Source organism: Callithrix jacchus, chromosome 13, assembly GCF_049354715.1.
Source record: "Callithrix jacchus isolate 240 chromosome 13, calJac240_pri, whole genome shotgun sequence".
Lineage (NCBI taxonomy): Eukaryota > Metazoa > Chordata > Mammalia > Primates > Cebidae > Callithrix > Callithrix jacchus.
The window spans coordinates 88,342,822-88,368,275 of NC_133514.1; the positions used below are offsets into that span (position 1 = coordinate 88,342,822).

Here is a 25,454-nt window from a genome sequence, read left to right on the forward strand (position 1 = left end):
GAGTGCTGAAACCTTAGTGTGTCCTGGAAAGCAAGTTCCCAGCTGAAGTTTAACAAGGTGACTCTGATTTATTTCATCTCTCCTCCTAATAAACAAATGTCTTTTTCACATTCAATTTGGTGCCACATGTTTTCTCATTTTTTCACATTTTGTTGGTGAATTCACTTTTTAAAATAGCCCCCAAGCCTAGTGTTGAGGCACTGTCTAGTATTACTTGTTTTTTTTTTGAGTTGGAGTCTCACTTGGCCATGCAAGCTAGAGCACAGTGGTATGGTCTTGGCTCACTACAACTCCGGCCTCCTGGGTTCATGTGATTCTCCTCCCTCAGCCTCCCGAGTAGCTAGGACTATAGGTGCATGCCAGGTTGGCCAGGCTGATCTTGAACTCCTGACCCCCCGCTGGCCTCCCAAAGTGCTGGGATTACAAGCATGAGCCTCAGCACCTGGCCCCACTGTCTAGTGTTTCTAAGCACAAGAAGGCTGTGATGTGCCTTACAAAGAAAATATTTCATGACAATGCCTTCTAGTGACTGGTGATTCTCTGAAACTTGAGTTCTGTCCTTGGAGGAAATGTAGAACTTCCAGATCTACTTGTGGTTATAGAAATGTTTCTAGAGTAGGAAGCACCAGGTCTATCAATCTCCATGTAACCATTAATCAGGCCTTTAATCAGTTTTTCTTTGATACCTGGATTACAAACTCTGAACCATTGTCCCCGTTCTCCAAAACCCTGATGAGTTGCTGAAACTCACAGTATCTGGAGGCCAGAAAACTGGGTACGGGAACCTAAATCTGGGCCGCACAACCTACCTGAGTTAGTCCTATCCATGCTGCTGCTGAAAACTGTTCTCTCTCTCTTTGATTCTGGTGTGGGTTTTTTTTTTTTTTTAATTTCTTTCTCTCATAAGCAAAACCCTACCCCAAATCCAAGGGAAGCTCCTCAAAGCTACCTTCATTTATTGAAGTTTGCATTGAGTCTCTCTTCCAGCTTTGAGAATCTGCATCTAAAATGAGTTTCACAGAGGAGATGTGTTATTTTGTTTGAGCTGCCTTGTGCTTGCCATCATGTTGGTTCAGGTGATCCAGAGGTGACCAATGCCAGGGCGCCGGGGTGCTGCCTGGGTGGTCCCCTCATTGATTGAATGCTCCCACCTGCAGTCTCTTTCTCTCCTCTTGCCTCACTACTCCTGCCTCCTTTGACCCCCTGCAATGCTGCTGTGACACAGGGAGAGTTCGAAGCACTCTCAGACCCACAGAATTCGGAGTCTGTCCATCCAATTAAAATGTTTTACTATCTTCCTTTTTTAATCTCACCTTTGTAATTGGATTCCCAGTTTCTCAATTTTTATGGAAGCAAAGGGAGGGGGGAAGTGATAGCAAGTATCTGATAAAAATAAAATGCTATGATTTAATTTTGGCTGAAGGAATTCTCTCTTGCCTTTGTGAAGCCTTTGAAAGGGTTCCTGAGTCCCTGACTCTGTCAAGTTGTGGCCCTGTGATTCCTTTGAGTAATCAAAGGGCCTTAGACATTGCACACACCATGAGATCAGAAAAATTTGAAATCACCGTCTGTACCAAATATATGAAGGATCCAAAAGGGACAATTTGTGGAGTGATGACAAGACTAGACTTGTGTGATAGCCATATCTGATTATATGAGACCTCAGGCATCCTGAAACTATAGTCTCTGGAGGGAAAGTAGGGAGACTGTGTGAGGGCTCTTCTGCCAAGAAAGCAATGCTTGTGATGTAATTTGTGCATAAAAGTAGCTACAATGTGCTGGCCTAATAACTTTCATCAAAGTATGTGAAAGCCCTCTGCGTAATTGTCTAGTCAGAATTTGTCACAATCATTGTCATTATATTATTATGATTCGTACTATGCCCCATAGTACCTGGCAGTCTCCCACATATCTCTTTCACTAAATCAATATACATTGATGTATTCATTGGGGGACTACTTAATTTCTATGTCTTTGGGGCCAGTCCTCCAATACCACTTAGATGTTGTAGAATTCAAATCAATTCTGACACTAACTACCTGAAGTTCTCTATGACCCCATAAGCAAAAAGCTCTAGCCTGGAAAACTGCCCCTAATTCCAACAGCAGCCAAAAGTCAGGGTAACCCGAAGCTTCTCTGGCTGGCTGGCTAACTGGCTACAATACAGTGTCCCATAATACCCTTAATTTTGATAATTCCCTATAAGAACTCACAGAACTTGGAAAACTTCAGTGTTCACAATTAGTAGTTTATTATAAAGGATACAAATAAACAACCAAATGAAGAGATACTGAGAGCAAGGTCTAGAAGGGTTCAACAAGCAGATATTTTAGATGCAAGGGGGAAGAAGCAAATCCAAGAAATGTTGTCAAAAGGATAGAGTCAGTAAGCACTTTCACTTTGTGAAGACCTACAGTGAGAAATAAAGAAAGCTGTCTGACCAGGAAGTGAATGGCATGAGAATAGTCTCAGAGAACATCCCGTATTCACTCTGTGTTTCTTTCTACAAAGAAGAGAAAAATTCATTGTAATCATTAGTCATGCATCTTAAAATACATTATTGATAATTTACTTTATGTTAGGAACTCTGATAGGTGCCAGGGAGACATAGATTTTTTTTTAAGGCAGAGTCCCTTTCCTCTAATGATGTCACTTCAGATAACTGATGGACAGGTGTTCAGGAGAGAAGCCTGCTCAGATCACACCATGCACATGACGTTCTGCAAAAGCTTCCCTACAAAGGTGCAGCCCTGACTCTTTTCCCTTTTATTACCCTGCTCTTTTTAGTCCTCAGGCAAACCTCTCCCACCAGGTATTTCTTATGTACTTCATTTATAAGCATAATCCTTGTGCATCATGGGCACTGTTCTATATCATTCAATTGTAGGACCATTCCACAGATTATTTATTTAGATCTGCCAATCTCCTTTGATAAATCTGGATAAATAAATGTATGCAATACCTACTTAATCAAGCTCCTTTGACAGATCTGCAAGTTATTTCCAGTTGTACATTCTGCAACAATTCATATATGTGCCTCCATTACCTCTCTGTGAGTGTTAATCTAGAGAAAATACTTACATGCAGAATTGCAAGAATATAGGAAATGTGCATATTTAAATTTACTAGAAAATGCCAGCTGCTCTTCAAAATGGTGGTACCAATTTATACTCCCACTAATAGTAAATGAGAGTTTCCATCAGTCTGCCTCCTTCTCAACACTTGGAATTGTCAGACTTTAAAATGTTAGCCAGTATTATGGATGAGAAACTGTATCTCACCATAGTTTACTCTGCATTTCCCTGATAAAAGGAACTTCTGTTCACATATGTTTTTGTGATCTGTATTTTCTCTTCTATGAATTGCCTATTTATAAGTTTTGTCTTCTTTTCTACTGGATTGTCTTTGTTTTTTCTTTGAGATGGAGTCACTCTGCTGCTTAGGCTGGAGTGCAGTGGCACAATCTCAGCTCACTGCAACCTCCTCCTCCCAGGTTCAAGCAATTCTCTCACCTCAGCCTCCCAGGTAGCTGGGATAACAGGCGTGTGCCACCACATCCTGCTAACTTTTGGTATTTTTAGTAGAGATGGGTTTTTGCCATGTTGGCCAGGCTGGTCTTGAACTCCTGACCTCAGGGGATCTACCCACCTCAGCCTCCAAAAGTGCTGGGATTACAGGTATGATCTACTGTGCCTGGTGCCCGGGTTGTCTTTTTCTTACTCAAATTTACTGGTTTAGAAGACAAATTCTCTCTTTTATAAATAAGGAAACCGAGCCCCAGAGAGCTTGAGTGACTTCCCCAGAAAAATGCTGCAGGAAGTAAAAAAGCAAAGGCTGATAGTTCTGGCTCTAATTGGCAAGCTCAAGAATCTCTTTCCTGGATCATTCTTTCCTTTGCACACAGACCAGTTTTGTGGCTCTGCCTTCCTTTTGCATGGCTAGTCATAGAAGACTCTGAAATCAGCAGCAGTTGACCAGAACGCTCATGTCAGAGATGTCAGCTTGCTGCAGGCTCCTGCTGGTCTCTTGTGTCAGTGATAAACCTGTTGACTCTGAAGAAAGTGTTGGACGTGCAGTACCATCCATGATAGCCTGAGACAGTGTATAATGGAGTTTCACCATGTTCTGCCCAATTTCTCTGTGCTTATTTTGCTTTCTTGTTCATAAAGGTGCTTCATGTTCCCTGTCCATTTGGTTACAGCAGATCATATTTGGAAGGACTGCCAGTTCACTGAAAAGCTTCACTTGATGAAAAACACATGATGCAGCCTGGGAATTAGATCAAACAGGAGAAATGTTACATAATCGGGAATATATAGAAATGTTCCAAGGCAGATCTATTTTCTTTTGTAGCCACATTAGAATGTTGCTGTGTACCAAAAGAGGCATGCTGGGCCCATTGACCATGTTGCAGTGATAGAAATAGATATTGTTGTTTTAAAAAGTTTGCTAGCACTCCCCTTTTCCCCTGTCCTGTGTTTTGATTGGCTGGCCACATTCCAACCTTCTCCTAGAGAGAGAATATATATATCAGTGGACTTCCTTGGCAGTAGACCAGCATATCCATTCCAGAACACAGCAAAGGTCAAGCAGAGGCAGACAGCAACAGTTGTCCCCAGGTCTCATGAGGCAATTCAACTCTCACAGGCTGTGCAGTGAATGCAGCAAGAATGGGAAGATGGCACCAACATAACCCATCTTGGTTACAGCACTCTCTTCTTCTGGGCATTTCCCCAAATGTTTCCCTGGAATTGTCCAAGGTGTTGTCATCTCTAGATTATAAAAAAATTAAAAGGCAAGAAGTGGAACATAGATGAAGATTAAGAGAACTAACTAGACACAACATAGCTAAATGAAAATGCCAGGGGACCTAAAAGCCATCTCCAAGGATTTTATATGCTTAGGTAATTTGGCAAAAGGCAACATCTAAATGTATCAATGGCAGGAAACATTGACTGCTTAAAGTAGTATAAGAAATTAGAAGTCGTCAAAATAATCAATATTATCAACTTTTTATTGAGGTTCTACTATTTGTCCAACCCCAGGCTGGGCACCAAAAAGGATTTAAAACAAAGGCAAAATAAGTCATTACTGCCCTCACCATTTCATTTTAGTATGAACTAAAAAGACAAAACATACCCTTGAGCAGAATCCAGTGAATGAGACTGACAGCTTGCTAAAAGAGTTCAGGGCAGAGAGCATTTCCTATGACCTCAGGTAGCCAAATAGCCAGAGAAACGTGTGAGAAACAGATTTAGAGTGTTTTCTTAAAAGTGAATAAATGTCGCTAAAAATCATTCTGGATAAAACCTCAGAAATCACAATGCATTAGTTACCGAGATACACTAAACAGCCACCACTTCTGATGTCTCTGATTCCCGAGAACAGCCCCATGGCTCAGATACGGTTGATTATAAAACAAACACACTCATAGCTCAAGGTCACAGGGACAGCACGTTCATCACAGTGAGGGAAATTCCTTGGGAAGAGGCTGCAGTTCAGTCTCCTGACAGCAGGACCAGCACAGCTCTGCATGCTAGATAATTAGGAGGCTCAGTTTAATTCCAAATATCTGGGCAACAATCGATAGTGAGAGCATGAGGGGTGTGTGGCTGGACTGGTTTATGTGATGGGTCACACATTAGGTACCTAATTGATGTGGCTTCTCGGGATGTGGTAATGCTGCTGACGCACACCACTTTCCTATTACTAGGCTTAATGGTTCATCTTTTGATTTCTGTCTCACTCCCAGCACTGTGTTATTTAAATAAGACCCTATTAGGAGATTTATTTATCACAAGGAAAAGATTTATCCAGGGGGAAAAAAAAAAAGAGTTCCCTAAGCCATTCCCCTTACAGAGGCACCATAATAAAGAAGACAATAGCAATATTTTTACTGTTTAGGTCGATACAATTATAGGATGAGAGAAGGCAAGAAGCAAAAAATATAAATTTCACACTCAGTGACCTAGTAATTTGTCAGTCATTTTCTGCATTAAACCTAATGCATCCTCTGGGACTGGGGTAGAGGATACCAGAGAAATCTCAGCACTCCTGGTTTGACTTTCCTAACACCACACTATCTCTTCCTTTATTCTTCCTTCTTGATCATTTTATCTATGTGTGTAATTGTCTTTGTGTTCTCAGTTCCTGTGCTTTCTGATGATGGTGTTCTTTGGTCTTTTATTCTGGTACCAGTTGCTGGAAACAAAATCACCTCTTTATCTCCCAATCGAGTGTTTGTATTTCTTTACTGAGGGAATTTCAATATTTAATATTGAAGGAAAGGGGCCTCATATAAGGTGGCAGAAAAATCTCGACACTGATTAGTTTGACACCAAGGCAAAAGAAGAGAACCCTATCCTTCTTGGGTCTCCTCCAACTCAAATAGCCTCATTTTTTCCCATGCAAGCCCTTCTCTACTCTGCTTGTGCATTGTTGTTGTTGTTGTTGTTGTTGTTGTCCGTTTTTGGAGACAGAGTCTCGCTCTGTTGCTACCGCTGGTGTGCAGTGGTGCGATCCTGGCTCACTACTGTCTTGACCTTCCAAGCTCAAGCAACCTTCCTGGCTCAGCCTCCTGAATAGCTGGGACTACAGGCATGTACCACCATACCCAGCTCATTTTGTTCATTTTTTGTAAAGACAAGGGTTCACTATGTTTTCCAGGCTGGTCTTGAACTCCTGGACTCAAGTGATCCTCCTGCCTTGGCCTCCCAAAGTGCTGGTATTACAGGCGTGCGCCACTGTGCCCAGCCTACTTATGTACTCTTAATACCTACCATATACTCTATTGACAGCCAATTATTGGGTTTGAAAAGTATATAAAAGAGGCAGAAGGGAAATTTTTCACTAAGAACTTACACTCTACATGGAGAGATGAAACAGACATGAAACAGAGGACTATTAAGAAAACTACAGAGTTAGTATGGGGCAGGAGAGATAAGAAAGGGAGCAAATGGAACACCTATATTCAAATATCAGAAGGATTGTAACAGAAAAGGAGTAGATAAACAGGAGAGCTTTGGGAACATAAATGGACTCAAGGCATGGGACCATCAGGGAGACAGATACTGAGTCAATGTAAAGAAAACACCTCAATCCATTAAAAAAGTCATCTGACCACAGGAGGTGATGCGTACGAGAAACTCATGGACAGGGCTGTGGTGGGGGACTTGCTGCACTGGACGGGCATGCGACTGGTCCATTCAAACCTCAAGTTCTTTTTTTTGAGATGGAGTCTGGCTCTGTTGCCCAGACTGGAGTGCGATAGCATGATCTCTGCTCACTGCAACCTCCAACTCCCAGGTTCAAGCGATTCTCCTACCTCAGCCGCCTGAGTAGCTGGGATTACAGGCTGTGCTACTATAATCCCTCCCACCACCACACCCAGCTAATTTTTGTGTTTTTAGTAGAGATGGGTTTTCTGGTCTTGAACTCCTGACCTCAGGTGATCCACCCACCTCGGCCTCCCAAAGTGCTGGGATCACAGGCATGAGCCATGGTGCCCGGCCCAAACCTCAAGTTCTTTATGTGTTTTAGGAATCTGCAGAAGGTGCACATGCATGAGGGCTTCAGTCACCAGGGAAGACTTCAAAGAGACGGCACTGAGTCCAGTCCTGTGTTAGAGCTAAATTTTCGGATAGGACATGGGGAAGGGGCTTCTAGAAAGGGAATGACATACACACCTGTACCCCTGTACCCCACCCCCGTTCTTTCTTATAATCCTCTGTCCAGAGAGCAAGTTTTCCTCTTTTAGGTAGAGATAGAATTGTTCAGGACATAGTCATTCATCCCCCAAAGAGGAGGAAGAGGCACAAGAAGTAAACCAAACTTTAAAATTGAAAGCTTTATTAATTTTTTTCTCTTCTGTCTTTTCATACTTCCCATTCTATCTTTCAAATTGATTTACTGAGGACCCGGGCACTCGGGCTAGGTCCCACAGACATAATGATGTGCAAGGGCAGATGTGATCCTTGCTCCCGTATAGCTTACGGCCCATTGAGAAAGACAGACATTAGCCAAATACTCTCACAAATAAATGTCTACAAGTGACACCAAAGGAAAATAAAAGAAGTGGTAAGGACAGGTAAGAGGAACCCCAGATTGAGGCTATGATGGAGACAGGAACAAGCTTCCCTGAAGAAAGGAGAGTTGGGCTAAGATTTGGGGTTCAGGGGGAGTAACCAGGTGAAAGGGGGTGTCAGTGACAAGGGTCAAGAGATCGGGAGAGAAGGAATAATATTAAGTCATATTCCAGGAAGAGGAAACAGCAGCTCCCAGAATCACAGCAGATTTAGAGAGACTCCAGGGATGCCTCATGCAAAATTTGGTCAGAACAAATTTATAGACAAATAAAGGGAAGTGACGGACAGAAATCAGAAGTGAGGTACAGAAACAACTGGATTGGTTATAGGTTGGCCTCTGTTTTATTTGAACACAGTTTGAACACTCAGGAGTCTATGAGTGGTTGAAGTATGGCTGCTGGGATTGGCCAAGACTCAGCTATTGTAACAGGCACATACACCTAAGTTAGATTTCAATCTTGTCTGCCTATTAAGTGAGGTTACCATTCACAAGGACTCAAATATAGAAGTACGTAGTCCTTTTTAGGCCATAGTTAATTTCCTTTAACAGAGGGAAGACTACACATGGGAGAAATGGAAAGAAAACTCTAGGAAATGCCAACAATTGTATATATCCACAATGATGGAAGACAGTTGAATTAGGTTCATAATTCATGACTAGGGATACAGGAAAAAATGGCGGCAAACTGGTGAAATGTGGGGACCTGATATTTCCTTAAATAGTACCATTCTGAATGTGTACAGTTCTTTGGGAAGATGGGAAGGTTACTGTCCTTATAGGTCAGTTACGTTACAGAACATATTTATGCCTGGATCCATGTGACCTGGTAAAGCACAGTTCTCCCGAAGCTCCAGTTATAACTTCAGATTAAAATTGCTGTTCTTCTTAGCTATCCATCCATGAATTATCCCTAGTGACCTGGGACCAGAAGTGGCTTCCTTCCTGCCACATCGTTAAGCCTCAACAAGACAACAAAAAGAATATATACTAAGTGTGGAGGATCCCTAGGACCGGTGTATTTGAGAGGGACTGGGTGTGGCAGGCATGCATGAGAGCTGACTGGTGGTTTCCTTCTCAGCATCTTCCAAGACTAAATATAGACCCCTGGATTGTCCAACCTTTTATATTAGTCTACCTATGGCTGCTTTAGGCTTGCTTTACTCTAAAATCTTAGATTTTTATGTTAAATGGAGATTAAATTAGTTACTAGTTGTTTTCTTTTCCCTGAGGTTAAAAAGATTTTTAGGAAGATGCAAGGGGACTCTTCCAAGAAAGGCACAATGGTGGAGACAGTGGGAAGTGTTTGTGCTCTCCATCCATCATGAAAAAGAGGCAAAACTCTTCCCTTCATCTCTAAAATATTGAAGGTACGGGAGGTAATTTTTGCAGGAGGTAGGATTGACATAAGCTACACGGTGAATGAATAATTGTTCTCTTTAACATCAATACTAAGTAAATATAAAGACAAATTACCTACGGTATAACCAGTAGAAGTCACTGATTCAAGCTCCTCTAAGCTATTGATGTTCCCTGGATCACCAGTCCAACTTGTTAGCATTCTATTTACCAGATCAATAAGCCTCAAGAGTCCCCAGTGAATCAATCAGCAGAGCTCCTAAACACTGGGAGGAACCTGATTTCTGAGGGACCTTGGGAAATAGAGCTGAGACGTACTGGCTTCTGGGTGATAGGTGGCAGCAGGGGTGGCTGTGATCCTTTCCTCCACTCACCACTTCAGCCCATCTTGAGTAAAGGTCTGCCATGTGAGCAACACAAGAAAAAAGCCATGCCGGACTTGTGGAGGCTCCCAGTCCAAGGGAGCAAGGAAGCAGACAAGCTTGCAAGCATTAACTCAGTTCCTAGCGGGGTGCCTGGAGCCCTGTGTGGTGGAGTCAGGGAGCTGTACCACAGCTGGTGATGCTCAGTTATCTGGAGGGGTCAGCTTGGCAGTGTCTTGGCAAAGCCACTGCTCTGGTAAAGTAAATTTCCATGGAAATGGCCAGATGAGGAAAAATTAGGAAGGAGATGAAGGTTTCCAAATTTCATGCTATATGCTGCAGTTCCCAAACCTTCACTCTCCATGTAGCCTACTGGGTCTACTATTCCACAAAGTGGCTCAACCTCCAAATTATCTCTGGTTTACCCCTATTAAAATCCCAAAGGACATCAGCTGTGTGGACTGGAAACTCACTAAAAGGTGTCAATAACTGATAATTCTATGGTTTTCTTTTTTTTTTAAGTATGATATCTTAAATGGAGCATATATTGGTAGAACTGAGGAAAGACAATATTATGGAAGAAACAATTGAATCTGACCTGCCTTTGAGAGGTGAAAACAGGGCTCCTTCACCTCCTGGTTCTGCAGCCTAGGGAAGAGATGTTCATGGATTTCCATGTTAATCTCTTTGAGCCCAAATATCCCAGTCCATGAAATGGTGACGATCATAATCCACTTTTTGTAAGGAGACAATGTACACCATGCACTGGGCCTGGCCCATAGTGAGTGCTCAAACAATGGCAACCTTTACAATGCTGATAATGACTCTAATCCCATAGAGATATAAGAGACCTGGGTTTTTTTTAGCTGCCAAGGCAGTTGGGAGGAAAGGTATTTTTAGATACGACATTCAAAGACCCCTGACCCACACTTCCACAATCAGGCTACATAAGGCTTACTGTTGCTTCAGACAGAATGTCTGGATAGGAAACCTCTGAACACTATTGTCTGAATGTATCCAGTCATCTCAGAGCACTGGGTGGGCTGACTAGGGAGCATGGTCACGTTTGGTTTCTGAGAGGACAGTCAGGGCAAGCTTAGTCCTCCAGGAAGCAAGAGTTAAAGAGACCCAGAGGGGTAAATCTCAACCAAGATGCAAGTCAGGAGCTGAATGCAGGAACTGGGGAGACTAGAGGCAAAGAGAAGATCAGAATATGGAGACTGAGACATAACTGGGGCAGAGGTTGGGGAACAGTCCAGGACTGCTGAGAGCATTGCGCTGTTTTTTGACTGCTTTTGTGACAGCGTTGATGGGGTGTGTGAGGGCTTTGTGGACATGCCAAGTTTCAGACTGCCTTACCATTGACTGAAACCAAAACTTCATTCACTCAGTGTGGTGTGAACTCTGATGCTCCAAAAATTTAGAAGGATGGTTCTGTGGCTCCTGGAGCATGTTCAGTACCTTCTCCAAGTCTCAGTTTGGAAATCTGTACAACAGGACTGCCATTGCTGTGTCTTAAAGATTTTCGTGGGACAAAATGAGATCATGGATATAGAACAGCTTTGTTTTCTATGACAGGCTACTATTATGACTGATTATTAGAGTTTTAATAATCATCACTGTATACGGGTGCTTGTTAAATAGCAAAACCCATTCAACAGACTTTTATCCTACTTATGCGATTTCCCCAGAGTGTGATCGTATCCCACTTACAGATGCCATGGAAGAAACCTGTCACATCAGCACAGACAGTGATGAATTGGACTAATGAGATATGGGAAACCATGTGGGAAGTGATCAAACCTGAGACCAGAAAGCTGGCTCTCCTTAAAGTCACAGCTGGAAGAAAGGAAATAAATAAAATGTAGGCCAAAAGTCTAGAACCCAAACATGAAGATGTGGGTTAGGAAAAACATAATATTTAGTGGCCTGTATCAGAGGTACTCAAACCTGGCTGGCAGTCACTAGAATTACCCAGGAGCTTTTATAGAAATATAGGCCTGTTGAATCAGAAACTCTGGGTAGTGTATGGGACAAATGTTTGTAAAATTTCTGAAGCGATTGGCAGGATCAGCCAGCCAGGTTGGAAACGAGAGGTCTGTACCAAGTCTCAGAGACAGATAAAAGAAGCCATCAGCATTGCAGGATCAAGAGTCAGGGAAGCAGGCTGAACCACCATAGGGGCACCAGGTGCTGGAGCACAGCAGGAAAGATGATGCAGCAGGCTTCACTGGCCTGTGGATTTTGACTATTTGTTTAATTAGGTTATATACATTCTAGAAGGATAGGGACTTTCTTTGGGGATGTTGGAGAGAGAGAGTCTAGAGATAGGAGGAGAGGGAAAGCTACAGTGCTAAGAAGGGGGACCAGAAAGAGTGGCTGAGGGTAAGACTAAGGCAGCAGCTTTTCTCTCCTCTCTCTTTCCCTCATTCTTTCCTGGGGCAGTGGCCGTGGAACACAGGGTTTTTTTTGTTTGTTTGTTTTTTGTTTTTTTGCTAGTAATACTATCAGGACAGGTTGCAAAAACAGATCTTGACAGGGAAATAATGGTGGAATTAGAAGGAGGAGGCCAGGCACAGTGCTCATACCTGTAATCCTAGCACTTTGAGAGACCGAGGCAGGAGAATTGCTTGAGCCCAGGAGTTTGCGACCAGCCTGGACAACACAGCCAGACCCCATCTCTCAAGAAAGTGTTTCTAAAAATTAGCTGGGTATGGTGGCACCTGCCTGAGCCCGGGAGTTTGAGGCTGCAGTGAACTGTGATAGCACCACTGCACTCCAGCCTTGGTGACAGAGTAATACCCTGTCTCAAAGAAATAAAAATAAAGACATAAGAAGGAAGGGGTGGAGGGAAAAAGAAGATCACCCCATAGTATGTGGGTCTGCAGGATGTGGAGCCCTCTGCATCTTCGGTGAGAGGAAGGAGGCGAAGTGTAAGCCTGAGATGAGCCACACCTCCAGGGCTCATGACTACAGGGACATCAAGGAAGACTCAGCCAGTGGACTCACAGGAGCTCTTGTGAAAGGCTGAAAAAAGGTGATTTCCCTGCTACGTCTTAGGAGACTTCCAGAAAGCCCGCAGCTCTGATGCACGGTGTTTTTGGTAACCACAAATGCAAAAATAAATCACAAATAACTCTCCTTGGAGACAAGACAAAGTTAGTGAATCAGCACAGATGAGCTGGCAAGGGCCATATAATTCCCCAATCAATGTAGTTGATTGTGCATATCTTCAGTTTAAGAAAAAAAATTAAAAATAAGCTCTCTGAAGGACAGAGAGAGAGAGAGAGAGAGAAAGAGAGAGAGAGAGAGAGAGAGAGAGACAGAGGCAGAGAGGTTTGGTCGTCTACCCAATTTGCTCAGTGAAGTGCCCAAACGAGGACTCCACATTAAATCTTCCAAAATTTGCCAGAGGAACTGAGTTGCAGTGAATGGTGTGCTTTGGAAGGGAAGAAAGAGTGGAAAGCAGCTTGGTTTCCCTGGCGGAAGTCTGTTTACCGCGTGCATTGATTACTTTTGCAGCCACACTCTGTAATGTGCTAGGTGACCTGTGATTAATGACGCCTGGACAGTAGCCTGGTTGCTTTGTTGTGACAGATGATGCCTCATCCACTTTATATTTCTGCTACTGGGGCTTCATTTCTATGAAAAAGAAAAGGCCCCGAAACCACTCCCTGCTCTTACAGGCCACTCCTGTCAGGTTGCTCCTTCTGGAGCACCTGCTTGGGTTCAGATGAAACTCAGTAAAATGAGAATATTAGTAAGAATCTGCAGAACCCCATTGGCACACTAGAGGAATATAATGAAACACTGTCATAAAACTTACTACAAGCAGCCTTTCTTTCTCCACATATTTTTTAAGAAACAGGGTATTTCTGTATTGCCCAGTCTGAATAGCAGTGACATAATCATGGCTCACTGTAGCCTTGACCTCTTAGGCTCAAGCAGTCCTCCTGCCTCAGCCTCCTGAGTACAGAGACTACAGCCATACACCACTGCACCCAGCTAACATTTTTGTATTTTTTTGTAAAGATGGAAGTCTGCCATGCTGCTGGTCTTGAACTCCTGACCTCAAACAACCCTCCCACGTTGATATCCCAAAGTTCTAGGATTATAGGCATGAAACACCACACCCAGCCTCTTTCTCCATAATTAAATGTACAATGTATGACCAAACCTATGTAGCACAGAGAAAGAAGGTGAATTTTGAATATCAGATCCAAACCTGACTCCTAATAATTCTAGTTGTCTGGCTTTGGGCAAGTTAATAAACAACTGCAAAATGGAAGCAAGGATTCCTACACCTGCTGCCTAGAGCTTGGGGGAGAATCAGATGAGATACAGTCTCTGAAATGTACCAAGCAGCAATCCGGTGACCTAAAGGTGATGCTGACTCACAGCTCCATCTAGGATTCTTCCCAATTTTCAAGCCAGTTGTTTGGATTTCTCTCAGGTCCCCTTTTTATAGGGCTGGTTTGAGCTGAAATGGAAGAGTGGGCCGAGGTGGAAGATAAGCTGAGAAGAGAGTTTGGGGTTGGAGTGTGAAAGGAGATGGGAAGCAGGCCCACAGGTCTCCCATTTCTTCCAAAGTGGCTCCCTAGGGCAATGATTCCTGTTCCAGCTCCCCTCCTCCTCCCCTGCCCCTCTGCATCATCCAGTTAATGTCTAACCCTGTGGTGCCTCCTTCTTCAGGGAGGAGATAAGGAGTTGGCCTCCCGGACAGGCCCAGGCTGCATACCTCAGTGCCCTGGGCTCTCAAGGGCACACCTCTGTGATCAGGTGCTTATCTCCAGGTGTTCGCCTAAAGGGAGGTCATGAAAAATCAACACCAATCAGGGCAGTTTCCTTGGAAGCTGAAATTATCTCACAGGCATCTCAGAGCAGGTGCCAGGCTATTTTGGGCCAGCAATCACAGTGTGCAGGGGGGAGCATCGCCTCTCCTCTCAAACCAGCCAGCAGCCTGGAGAGCACCAATTATGGCAAGCTGCTTCCAGCCCATTATGTCTGTGCTGCCATCAAATGGAGCAGGGTGTCCTGGCATGGCATGGGTCTGTTGCCCAGTCACTGGCAAGGGCTCCTCTCCAATTGATGAAATGATAGGGGCTCAGGTTTCTGTACTGAAACAGAGCTTCCCTCTCCTATATGGTAAAATTCACATTTTAGCTTGGAATTCAAGTCCTCCTGATTTCCAAACTCACTGCAGCCTCCACTCAAAATCTTTGCCTGGATTCCTCTCAAGTTCACTTCCAGCCCAGGCCCTGCACTCCTGTCAGGAGATGACTTCATTTTAGCCCAGATGAGCTCTACTTAGCTCCAGACTTCTGCCCAATCTATCCTCACCTCCTCCCTTCTCAGGAAAAGCTCCTCTGTTTGGTTTTTTATTTCTCCAGATTCCCTGTCTTCATCAACATGCACTTCCTACCCTGACAGCTGCCCCAGCCCCAGAGAGATTTTTCCTGTTTCTGCCCAGGCATTGTTGGAACCACAGAAGCCAAGCGTGCATCCCTATGGACACTTCAGTGGGCAATGATGACTTCCTGGGCTCATTACACATCCCTCCCCAAAGAAAAATAGAAAGACCCTCAAAGGTCTTTTATTTCTTTGTGTCCCCCATAGTATCTAAGAGGAAAGTCTGGGCACCGAATAACTACTTATTTAATTTCCTACCTCTCCTAACTCCTAAATCTTCTGCAGAGCTCAGGATCTTCCCTGCTTTGCCAAAATCTCTTCTAGCCGCTCAAATCCTCAATGCTAGTTATACTCAGAGGCAACATCCCATTTTCTAAAGGCTTGTGATCAGTCAGTCCTTTCTCTCCAAACACTCTGTTTCTAAGAATGGGGCATGTCTTATGTGTGCTTACCCAGGCAACATAGAAAATAGGCGCTCAGTGTGTCTTCTGTTTGCCTAAAGGCTCTCCAGCTGGTGATCTGATTTCTAAGAAGGGAATAACTTGCATTGTAAACTGATTTATTAAAATAGGTGACCATCATCTTTGTCTTTTAGAAGCCAACAACTTTAAAAATATGCTACAGAGAGAAAGGGCAATGGAAAAGACAAGAACTAAGGGCAGACATTATTTTTAAAATATCAGGGCTCTGAACAGGAAGGGGAGATTTTGTAGTGCTGTACATTGAAAGCTTATTAAAGCAGTTCCTCTCTCTCTTTTCCTCTTTGTCCCTCTGTGTCACCCCTAATGTATTCACTTTTTTTTTCTACTTGCTCCCTTGCTTCCAATATTTAAACTTTAAAAAAACATGGAAATAAAATGCAATGGACAGCATCCATGTCTGTCAGTTTCTGTTCTCTTACCCTGAAACTGGGTAGCACATTGTGTCATTCCTGTCAGACCACCCAGCTGGAAGTGCCCTCTCCTCTCTCTGAGACCTGAGAGCATTTTGTGTCCCTCTGATACAGCACAGATGAAGTCGCCCTGGATTGTAGTCATCATGTGTGTGGTTTCTATCCCTTATTTGAGAATAAATCCTTAATAGAAGAGACTGGGTCTCATTCATCACCCAGTAGCCACGGGACAGAATGCAGTGTTTTTTGGTATAAGGGGTTGGTCTTCTGGTAAAGGAATGAGTCAGCTGCCATTTGAAACCATGATTCTCTCCAGGCCTTGGCAGCCCGTGGACACATTGATACTAATCACCATATTTTGATCCCACCCAGTTCCCACCTACACAACCAGACAGTCTCACACATTGACTCGATTAGAATTAAGAATCAAGGAAAAAGGCACCTCTGCAATTTTATTGAATGGAATCGCAGTCAGAGCCCTAATATAAAAAACAGATGGGACAGTTTAAAACTTCTGGGCTTGGCAGAAACCACTTTGTTGTATGCAGAGGACTTGTAGCAACCCCAAGTGGCCCCAGAACTCTGTGCCTGCACCCAAGGGACATTGTTGGACGTAAGAGCTAGGTTGACTCAAGCACAGCCCTGGTAGCCCTCTCCTTCTTGGCCAGGGCTGCTCGGCTTCTCCCTGCTTTACAGTCTGAGATTCCAGGTAAGAGTTTGCTTGAAGAAAGGCTTGCAATACTTCGTTTAAAAAAATCTTGAAAATGACTTAATTAAAACCAAGTTTCATAATACTTGCTGCATGGAACAAAATGACATGGCCCTAGGTCCATCTTCTCCCCAGGAACACCCCTTGACCACTTTTCCAAGAGCCTCTTTAGACTATGAATCACTGGTTATATGGTTGGGCTCTATGTCCCGACCCAAATCACATCTCGAATAATAATCCCCACGTGTCAAGGGAGAGAGCTGGTGGGAGGCGACTGGATTATAGGGTAGTCCCCCCATGCTGTTCCCATGGGAGTGGGTGAGTTCTCACAAGGTACGATGGTTTAAAAGCCTAGCACCTCTTCACTCGCTCTCTCTCCTGCTACCTTATGAAGAAGGTACTTGCTTCTCCTCACCCTCCATCATGATTGTAAGTTTCCTGAGGCCTCCCCAGCCATGCAGAACACTGAGTCAATTTAACCTCTTTTCTTTATAAATTACCCAGTCTCAGGTAGTTCTTTACAGAAATATGAAAACAAACTAATACAACTGGGCAGTAGAATGTGAGCTGGGAAATGTGGCTGCCAATTGATCTCCGCTGACAGGAATCCTCCGGTGTCCCCAACCCACTTCCAGACTTTTCCATTAATGTTTTTCTTTCCCGGGAGTGAATAACTGAGTGTGAGAGTCAGCAGGGCTATTAGCATCCAGACCAACTCCCTGGACTTAGAGATGATGAAATCTACTAAAAATTACAAAGTGACATGCGCAGAGACACGTAACTAGGTGGTGGCTGTAAAGACTCATTCTCTTCGGGGTCTTTTCATGTTTACAAGTTTAAAATATAAAATATCACACTAAGCAAAACCAGGGAAATCAGAGGACTTAGGGCATTAGCTACTTCCAGGTAGGTCCACTTTCTGTCCAAGGCAGAAAGTATAGGTTTTTCTAGGTATCCAGGAGCAGCTGGTATATCATCACCCACACTGCCTGGGTGAATAGCTGGTGTTACAGAAACTTTTTTCCTGATAAAATCTGATCGTTTCAGCCACAGGTAAGTGGCCTTGGACTCCAAGACGAATATTTAATTCCCACCTTTCCTAATTTACCTGCCTCTGGTGTATGCTAGATGGAGCTAGCTGCTCCCCCACCCTAGGGACAGATCTGCCATGAGACTGGAGCTCACTGCAAGGGCACCAGCTTGACAACCTCCAGCATAATAAAATCCACCAGAGCCTGGCACTTTTGTGCCTGCTCACATCCATTCCTCTCTGCCCCTGCCTGCCCTCCCCTGTGCAACGACCCCCCCACCCCCAGCCAAATCAAGAGCATTGTATTTCCCAAACCCCATCTCACAGCGATATTGTTTTATATGGCCCCTCCAAAATACCTTGAATAGTCCCTTTTTATCGCTTCCATTTTCTGAAAACTCCAGCTGCTCCTCTGAAACCATCCAAATCTAATTAACCACAGAAGCTGGAGTTAGGGAGAGTGGCTCACTTTCGGGTCCTTAGCATACCCATTCAGGCCTTCTTTCAATATGGGCACAAAACCAGGAATTTCTAATAATTGTATCTATGGGCCTAGAAGGGGGAAAAAATAAAGAAAGAAAGAAAGCTGCTAATAAGTAGGTCTGTGAAAGGAGGGAGATCAGCACCTCACATGAACTTGGCAGCCTGGCCCCGAGAAACTTGGAGACAATGCCACTGGGGGATCTAAAAAGCTTAGCCTCCTGACTCAAATCTTGTGAGAATGTACCCAGCCTGTGAATAGAGATCGGAGTCTCAGCCCTAAATTGTCCCAGCTCAGACTCATTGAAATGTCTTCTCACAGAATTAAAAAAGAAGAGGGCAGGAAAGTTTGCTGAATATCAATGAGGCCGTGCTTAGAAGTGGAAGATGGAGAAACTCGGAGGTTTATTCCTGAATGACATGGATTAAGACAAAAGTAACACATTGGGTCTTTGCCAGGTGGTGCTGAAGGGGAGGGGCTATGCTCCTCCGGCAGCTGTGGAGGATGGAAGCTACCTGGGCATAAGCCACTTCCTGGAGTGTCACACTGGGGATGGGGATAAGTCACCTCCTCAGGCCTCACTTCTCCTTTCACAGATGAGAGGTGAGGCTTGGTGGAGGAAGGGGCTGTAGCAGGCACCCATTGACCTGGGCCTCCTGCCTCCCCAGAATGGCCTGCCTCACCATTACAATGCAGTCTCCTCAATCGCTTTGCTGAAAGAGGCCATGTATAGGTAATGACTGTACCCATCCTTCCAGGTTTATTTCAAATGCCCATGCCTCCTTAAAGCCTTCCCATCTCACCTCAGCTCCCTCCATCCCTCAGCTCTTCCCCATGCTCTGTAGCTCTCTGAGCCACTCCCTCAACTCATCAGCCCTTGTCTCCTACCACAGGTTTTGGATATTTTATTCCCTGCTGTACATGGATGATTGCAGGGGTCAGGGACCGCATCATTTGCTTCTGGTATTCCCTGTCCTTTTCTATGCTTAGAAGGCAATTAATTGTTTGAATAGAAAAATGACTGGCCCAAGCTAAGACTGAAATTCAGTGTCTTCTGACTCTTCAAATATCTAAAAATTTCACTATACTAGGTGTGAAGGCGTTTTCTGATGGTTGGTTGGTTGATTTCTCTTAAGCATTGTGAGGGTAGAAGAGAAAAGGAGTTGTTTCTCTGTAGTGTGTAGTATGTTGCAGGTAGACAAATTATAAGAATTAACTTACACATGAATTTATGTATACCTATGTATTCATATGTGCATATATATGTGTGTATACACAAAAATGTTTATATACATATACACATATGAAATGGGGATGGATGTGATTGAACAGAACAATTGTAGCAAGAGAGAAAACAGTTTTCTTCTGAACAATGTCCATGATGTGTCCAGTTGTTATAAAGAAAAACAACTACAGGGTTTACAAGAAGCAGAGACTGGGGGATGCACAATTTTTAGAATTGCGCTTGGCACCTAGTAAGCATGACATGTTTTACTCATTTTTATTATCAATGTTTTCTCGAGTTTTTTTCTCCAGGAGTAGGAATGGGTTCTCTTTTACAAACAGGAACTCATTCACAGGACCTTGCCAGCAAACTTTAATTAAAAAGAACTAACTCAAGCACCATTCTCTGGTCACCTCTTGTGACAGTGATCTGAAGCCCAGTTCAAGCTCCAGATATGAAGAGTAACAGAACTGGAGCAGAGTGAATCACAAATTTTGGGGAGTCATAGAATTCTCCTCAGATGAAATTATAGGAAGGTAAATGAGTCGAGGAACCCTCTCTGATTGAATGAGAATAGGGGAATAGGGGCCTTGTATCCTCTTCCTGCCTCTATCTCCTCTCCCCACTCCAGCAGCCCCAAGTGGACTTCTAAGCTCCCAAGCTCAGAGGAATACTACACTCTGCTTCTCCAATGTCCCAGTTTTACAGAGCTAGAGTTAGAAAATTCTGGGTGCAGGTCCCAATTCTTTTTTTTTAGCTCTGTGACCTTGTGAGATCATTTCTCCATAGGAATCTTTGTAACCCTGCCTAGGCAATAGTCATTATAGGAACTTCTTACTTGATGTATCCTATAGGGTTGCTGCAAAATCCAATAAGACCATGTGTATTAAGTGTCTTGTTAGACAGTTCATCCACTTAATTTATTGAGCACTTACTTTGTGCTAGGAAGTACTTTGTACTTCATGGAGAGGAACAAAACAGGCATGTGTGCCTGCTCTTGTGAAGCTGGCAGGACAGCACACATAAAGAAAATGCATAACCCATTCAGGCTTCTGTGACATCCTGGTCTTGGTTGTCTTCCTTGATACTCTTACTTAGAGAAGTAACTGAGGATTAGAGAGATTTTGTGTCATGTCCAGCATCACAGAGGTTCCAGATCACCTATACCTCCCCACTCAGTGCTCTTTCCCTGTGTCACTTGGGTGACACTTTTGGTGAAGAGGTGTGTCTTTTGATGGTTATGAACACAGACTTTAGAGCCAAAAGGCCTGCATTCAGATCACAGCGCTACCACCTGGCTTAGAGCAAGCATTGTCTGTGTTATCTATTGTTACTGTTACTATTAATAGTATTGTAACTAGTCATTGTTTTTCCATCACAGTGAGTGGGCTCTCTCTTATACACTTAGCACACAGAATCTGTCCAATCAGCCAGTTTAGGGTTGCAGCTGAGGCTAGATTATCCCATAAACAGACTAAGCACATACACCCAAGGAAAGCAAAAGGACCAAAAAAAAAAAAAAAAAAAAGAAGTCACCTTCAATAAACTTAGTTTTGTAATCAAAAAATTCCTCTAGCATGAGTAGAGTAAGCACCACTACAGTTTTTAGTTTTTCTTTTCCAAATAACTTACCATGAAGCACAGCGTGACCTGGAGCAGAAAACACAACACAGCTGCCTCCCTGGTCAGGTGGCTGACCCAAGCACCTTGACTTCCTCAGCAGAGTCCTCTAGCTCCCTGCGCTGGCTAGCCACAGCTGTCACCGCCATCACACCATCCTTTCTGGGCTCAGTCCCCCATTTCACCCAGGGGCTTCCTTGGCCTTCTTCCACGACTGCTCTCCTCTCCTTAAGAAAGGTTTGGTATAAACAGACTCTGAGCTCTGTCCAGCCAGGTGCTACCAGGCGGGAAAATGCATGTGGCAATCAAAGAGACAAAGGCACTAATATACTCATGCTGGATACACTGTGTAGCCACTCCCACCTACAAAGACAGTTTGCAGTGTGGAAAGATCCTCAGCAAACTGTGAATTAGAGAGCTATTCATCACTTCTACGTCCCTCTTCAACATCTTTTCTCTTCCTATAGTGCCTTCTCCTCTCCCACCACCCAGAAGCTGCCAACAAGCTGCATTCCAACTGCCCAGAAAAATTATCTATGGCTTTCTGCCTAGGACATTCCTCTGCCCCACCAGGATGCATGCATGAATCTTTCTCTCCCACTTCCTTACTTCCATGCTTACCTGGGGTGTGTGTCTCATGATTGAGGGAATGCTGGTATCTGGTGGAGTACTTATGGATACAAAAGCATTCAGGCTGGATGTGCTTTATAACAGCCATCTACCCCCTTCAGAATGGAACAGAGTTTATGTGTAAAGGTAGGATATCAGACCAAGTAACAGACCTGTGGGAGGAGTGTTTAAGGGCAGGGTTGGGGCTTACTGGTATCCTTTCAATCACACAGCGCGCAGAGGCCTTACACGAGGAGTGAGAAGTAAAATCTGTCAGAATCACAGCTCCATTTAGCTGTAGGGCAGGCAACTCACAGCAGCATGTAAATGAAGGTGTTTCTTTGATTTGAAATTGTCACATTGGTTTTATATTTTGAATCTGTAGCTTTTGTATTTTTAGTTTGGAGTAAGAGAAATGTTAGAACTATGAGAGAAATTTTGCATTCCACCCTTTTCATTTTATAGTGTGAAAACAGCAAGCCAGAAAGGGAAAAAGGACTTGCCCAAAGCCCCAAGCAAAGTGGTAGCTTATGGATTTGGAGGGGACTACCAAGATTTCCTGTATTTATGATGGAACTGGGCTTCCTATAGGTTATGGAAGAATGAGCTTCCTTGCCTCCTTTTATCTTTCTCCTGGGTTTTTAGGTTCTCAGAAACCAGCTGATTCATCATGTCCAAAAACAATGAAAAGAAAAAGTAAAGAAAAAATTATTTAGTGCATATAAAGAATTGCATCTTCCCATTTAAATGGCACATTGACCAAATCAGTGAGCAAGCAGACTAGAACATCGTGTCAACCTGTGGCCTCAACATTGTAATGGCCCCGTGACCTTCCAAAGGTCACTTTCCCCCAGAAGTCCGGAATTATGCTGGGGCTGTCATACCAAGCCAGTTGTGAACATTCCCCAACTCCAACTTCAGTAACCTCGTACTGGTAGTTTAATATTGGCCATGACACAAGTATTTACAGCATGGAAATCAGCAAGTGCTACAAAGCAAAGCTCTTTTGTTGCTGTTGAGCTGCTTTATAAGTTTTCTTCCTGCCCAGGGGCTCTGTTTACTCTGTATCAGAGGGCATCTTGGCTCAACTTACCTCCAGCTCCTGAGTTCAGGACTTGTAATCAGAACAAAGTGGCAGCTTTTCATTTAGAGAAAGAGGCACCAAAGGCTTAATGCTCTTTTTGATTAATCAAAGGCAAATCTTGAGCTCCCTGGTTGACACCTTGGATTGAAAACAGGAACATCTGGGTGGCTGTGATCCTTCATGTCTCTTTGCTTCTCTGTGCACAGTGGGAATTCCTACTGTGGGGATCCAGGAGGACAGAAGATAACAGATGCATTCTTCAAGCAGATTTAACTTGGGAGACATGGAGAAGACACACACTGATGTTTTCCCTTTGCCTAAATAAAGGGCACCTGAAACTTTCTGCAGGTATCCTGAGCAGTGCTTATGAGGAAGGCCCCTCAAGACAGTGACATGCCCACACTTATAGTTAATTTCCTGTGAATGTATAATTTGCCATGTTGCTGTTGAGTTTCATGATATTCAAATATATAGAAAAAGCATGAGTTGAGAGTGAGAGTGTAGGAGGGAAAACAGAATACTTAACAGCCATAGCCTTGCATACCAAGAACTCAGAAATGCTGATCCCTTAGATCCATTCGTAGCTTTTCCCTGGACATAAGCCACCAGGAGTCAGAGACTGAGATGTGGGTGGAGTAGGTGATCACTTTCATGGCAAGATTTAAGGAAGAACCCACAGGCTATTTCCTGCCACATTGGGCATATGACTTGATAATGTCGTTTCCCTTGTTAAGCATTTGGGAAGTCAGATTTATCATCTCGGTTTAACAATCCATGAAACTTCGCAAATGTTAAACCTAGACAGGTTTGGGGCCCCGGTGTTGGGGTCAGAGAGGAAAGGCCATGCAGGCAAGGGAGAAATACAAAACACAAATGGAGACGAAAGGGCTCAGGACAAATCGCAGCCTGCTCTGAATTCTGTTTTGGATTGGCTTAACTGTTTGCTTCTCTCATACCAGTGAGAAATTGATCCTGATGGACACTGAAGGGTTCCAAGTAACGTTAATAGCCAATAAAAACCAAAAATTTTAGTAATCTAATTAAATTTGACTTTTTAAAACTTTTCAGCCATCTAGACTAGAATGACAGGCCTTAAAAAGTATACATTCTTATCATCTTCAGCCAAGAAAAAGCTGAGCAACAACTCAGGCTTTTAGAATGTTGTAATGGGGGTACCTAAATTGAATGAGTGGTTATAGCTAGTCTACCTAGGAAAGGCTAAGATTCTCCATGAAGTGAAAGTAATTATTCTGCATGGGTCTCAGCCCACACGGGAAAGGCAAATAAACACTAACACTGCTCATCTTTTCCTTAATGTACCCATCACTAACCCTGCTCCTCATCATATAAAAGAAAATTAGGCTTGATTGCCTAGAGCAGAAAGATGAGGGCAATTCAGTCTCTGATGAAGAAAATTCCACTTCCAGCTTTCTTTTCCAGTATCTTTCTACCTATGCACTTCCCTTTAGGGTTAAACAATGAGGGTGTTTGGTCTCTTCTGTTTTTCTTAGAAAAGTTATTTTTCCAACTAATTCACATATTTGACTTAATGTGATGCCTCACCCAGGTACATTTGCATTTTAAAAGAGGTTATTAGGAAAATGTAGGGTTTAATCCAAGGAAATATCATAAGCTTAATAGTGAAATCCTACGGACCAAAGATTGGTATATTATATATGGTTGGGTTGACTGAAGAATCGTGTTCAAACAGAGGATAAACCAAGTTTGATTTTACATATGTAAATGTTTTATACTAAGATCATTGTTCTATAGTGCTTTCATGTAATTTTCTTTTAATAGTAAAAGCAAAGGTGTCAGAAAGGTGTGTTTGTGTGTGTATATTTATACAAATACACACTTTACATATAAACTTGCTCCAGCTCCAGGTTATATTTTTATTAGTGAACAGCTACAGTGTACGAGGCTCAGTGCTAAGCTCTGAGAATACAATGGGAAGCCAAGCAAACATGGTGACTCTGTGGTGAGCTTGGAGTCTAATACACATACCCTCTACATTGTCTAGCAGAATCAAATCCTCATCACAAATCCAGAATTCTTTCTACTGCGCTATGGCTGTTGCCCAGGGGAAGTTGTAAGAAATGTGTACTGGTAGATTTTTCCCCCTAAAGGAATCCCTAGACCAAACCGGATCCTTTATGAAACTCTATGGACTGAGAACCAGAGCTGTGAAGGCTCTAAGCAAAGCCATCTTCTCTAATCAGCACTGAGGAGTCAAGTTGATTTTCATGCTTTCTCTACCTTTGCCTTCCCTGTTCCTGCCAAACAGTCTTTACCCATGTCAGAGGCAACCCTACTAGAAAACACGAAAGGAACAGAAATAGGTTACTGCCCTTCCTGGAAAAGGGATATAAAGTCTGAACACATGGAGAAACCAAAGGTCAAAGGTCATGAATGTTTAGCCCCTACCTCAACCACCCCTCAAAGTGCCTTATTTTTCCCCAAGAGACCCCAATGGGAGAATCAGCCGCAAGAGAAGATTCAGGCAGGCCTCCGGAATGAGGGCTGGTGAAGAAGTGAATCCAGGCAACTCTATCATCTGCTCCGTGGGAGACCAGGCTGGTGAGCTCAGAG

At 43.5% G+C, this 25,454-nt stretch overlaps 1 protein-coding gene and 1 long non-coding RNA gene across 2 annotated transcripts in view; one reads left to right on the top strand and one right to left on the bottom strand.

The window, feature by feature from the left end:
• The window catches only part of SLC14A2 (solute carrier family 14 member 2), a 466,908-nt gene that overhangs the window by 128,292 nt on the left and 313,162 nt on the right, over positions 1 to 25,454 (top strand). The gene's annotated exons all lie outside the window — the stretch shown is intronic.
• On the bottom strand, positions 2,231 to 18,273 carry LOC128929473 (uncharacterized). Its single transcript, XR_008476052.2, has 2 exons — positions 18,203 to 18,273; positions 2,231 to 4,269 (listed from the first exon to the last, which is right to left on the bottom strand). It is a non-coding gene; the product is annotated as an uncharacterized LOC128929473 (long non-coding RNA).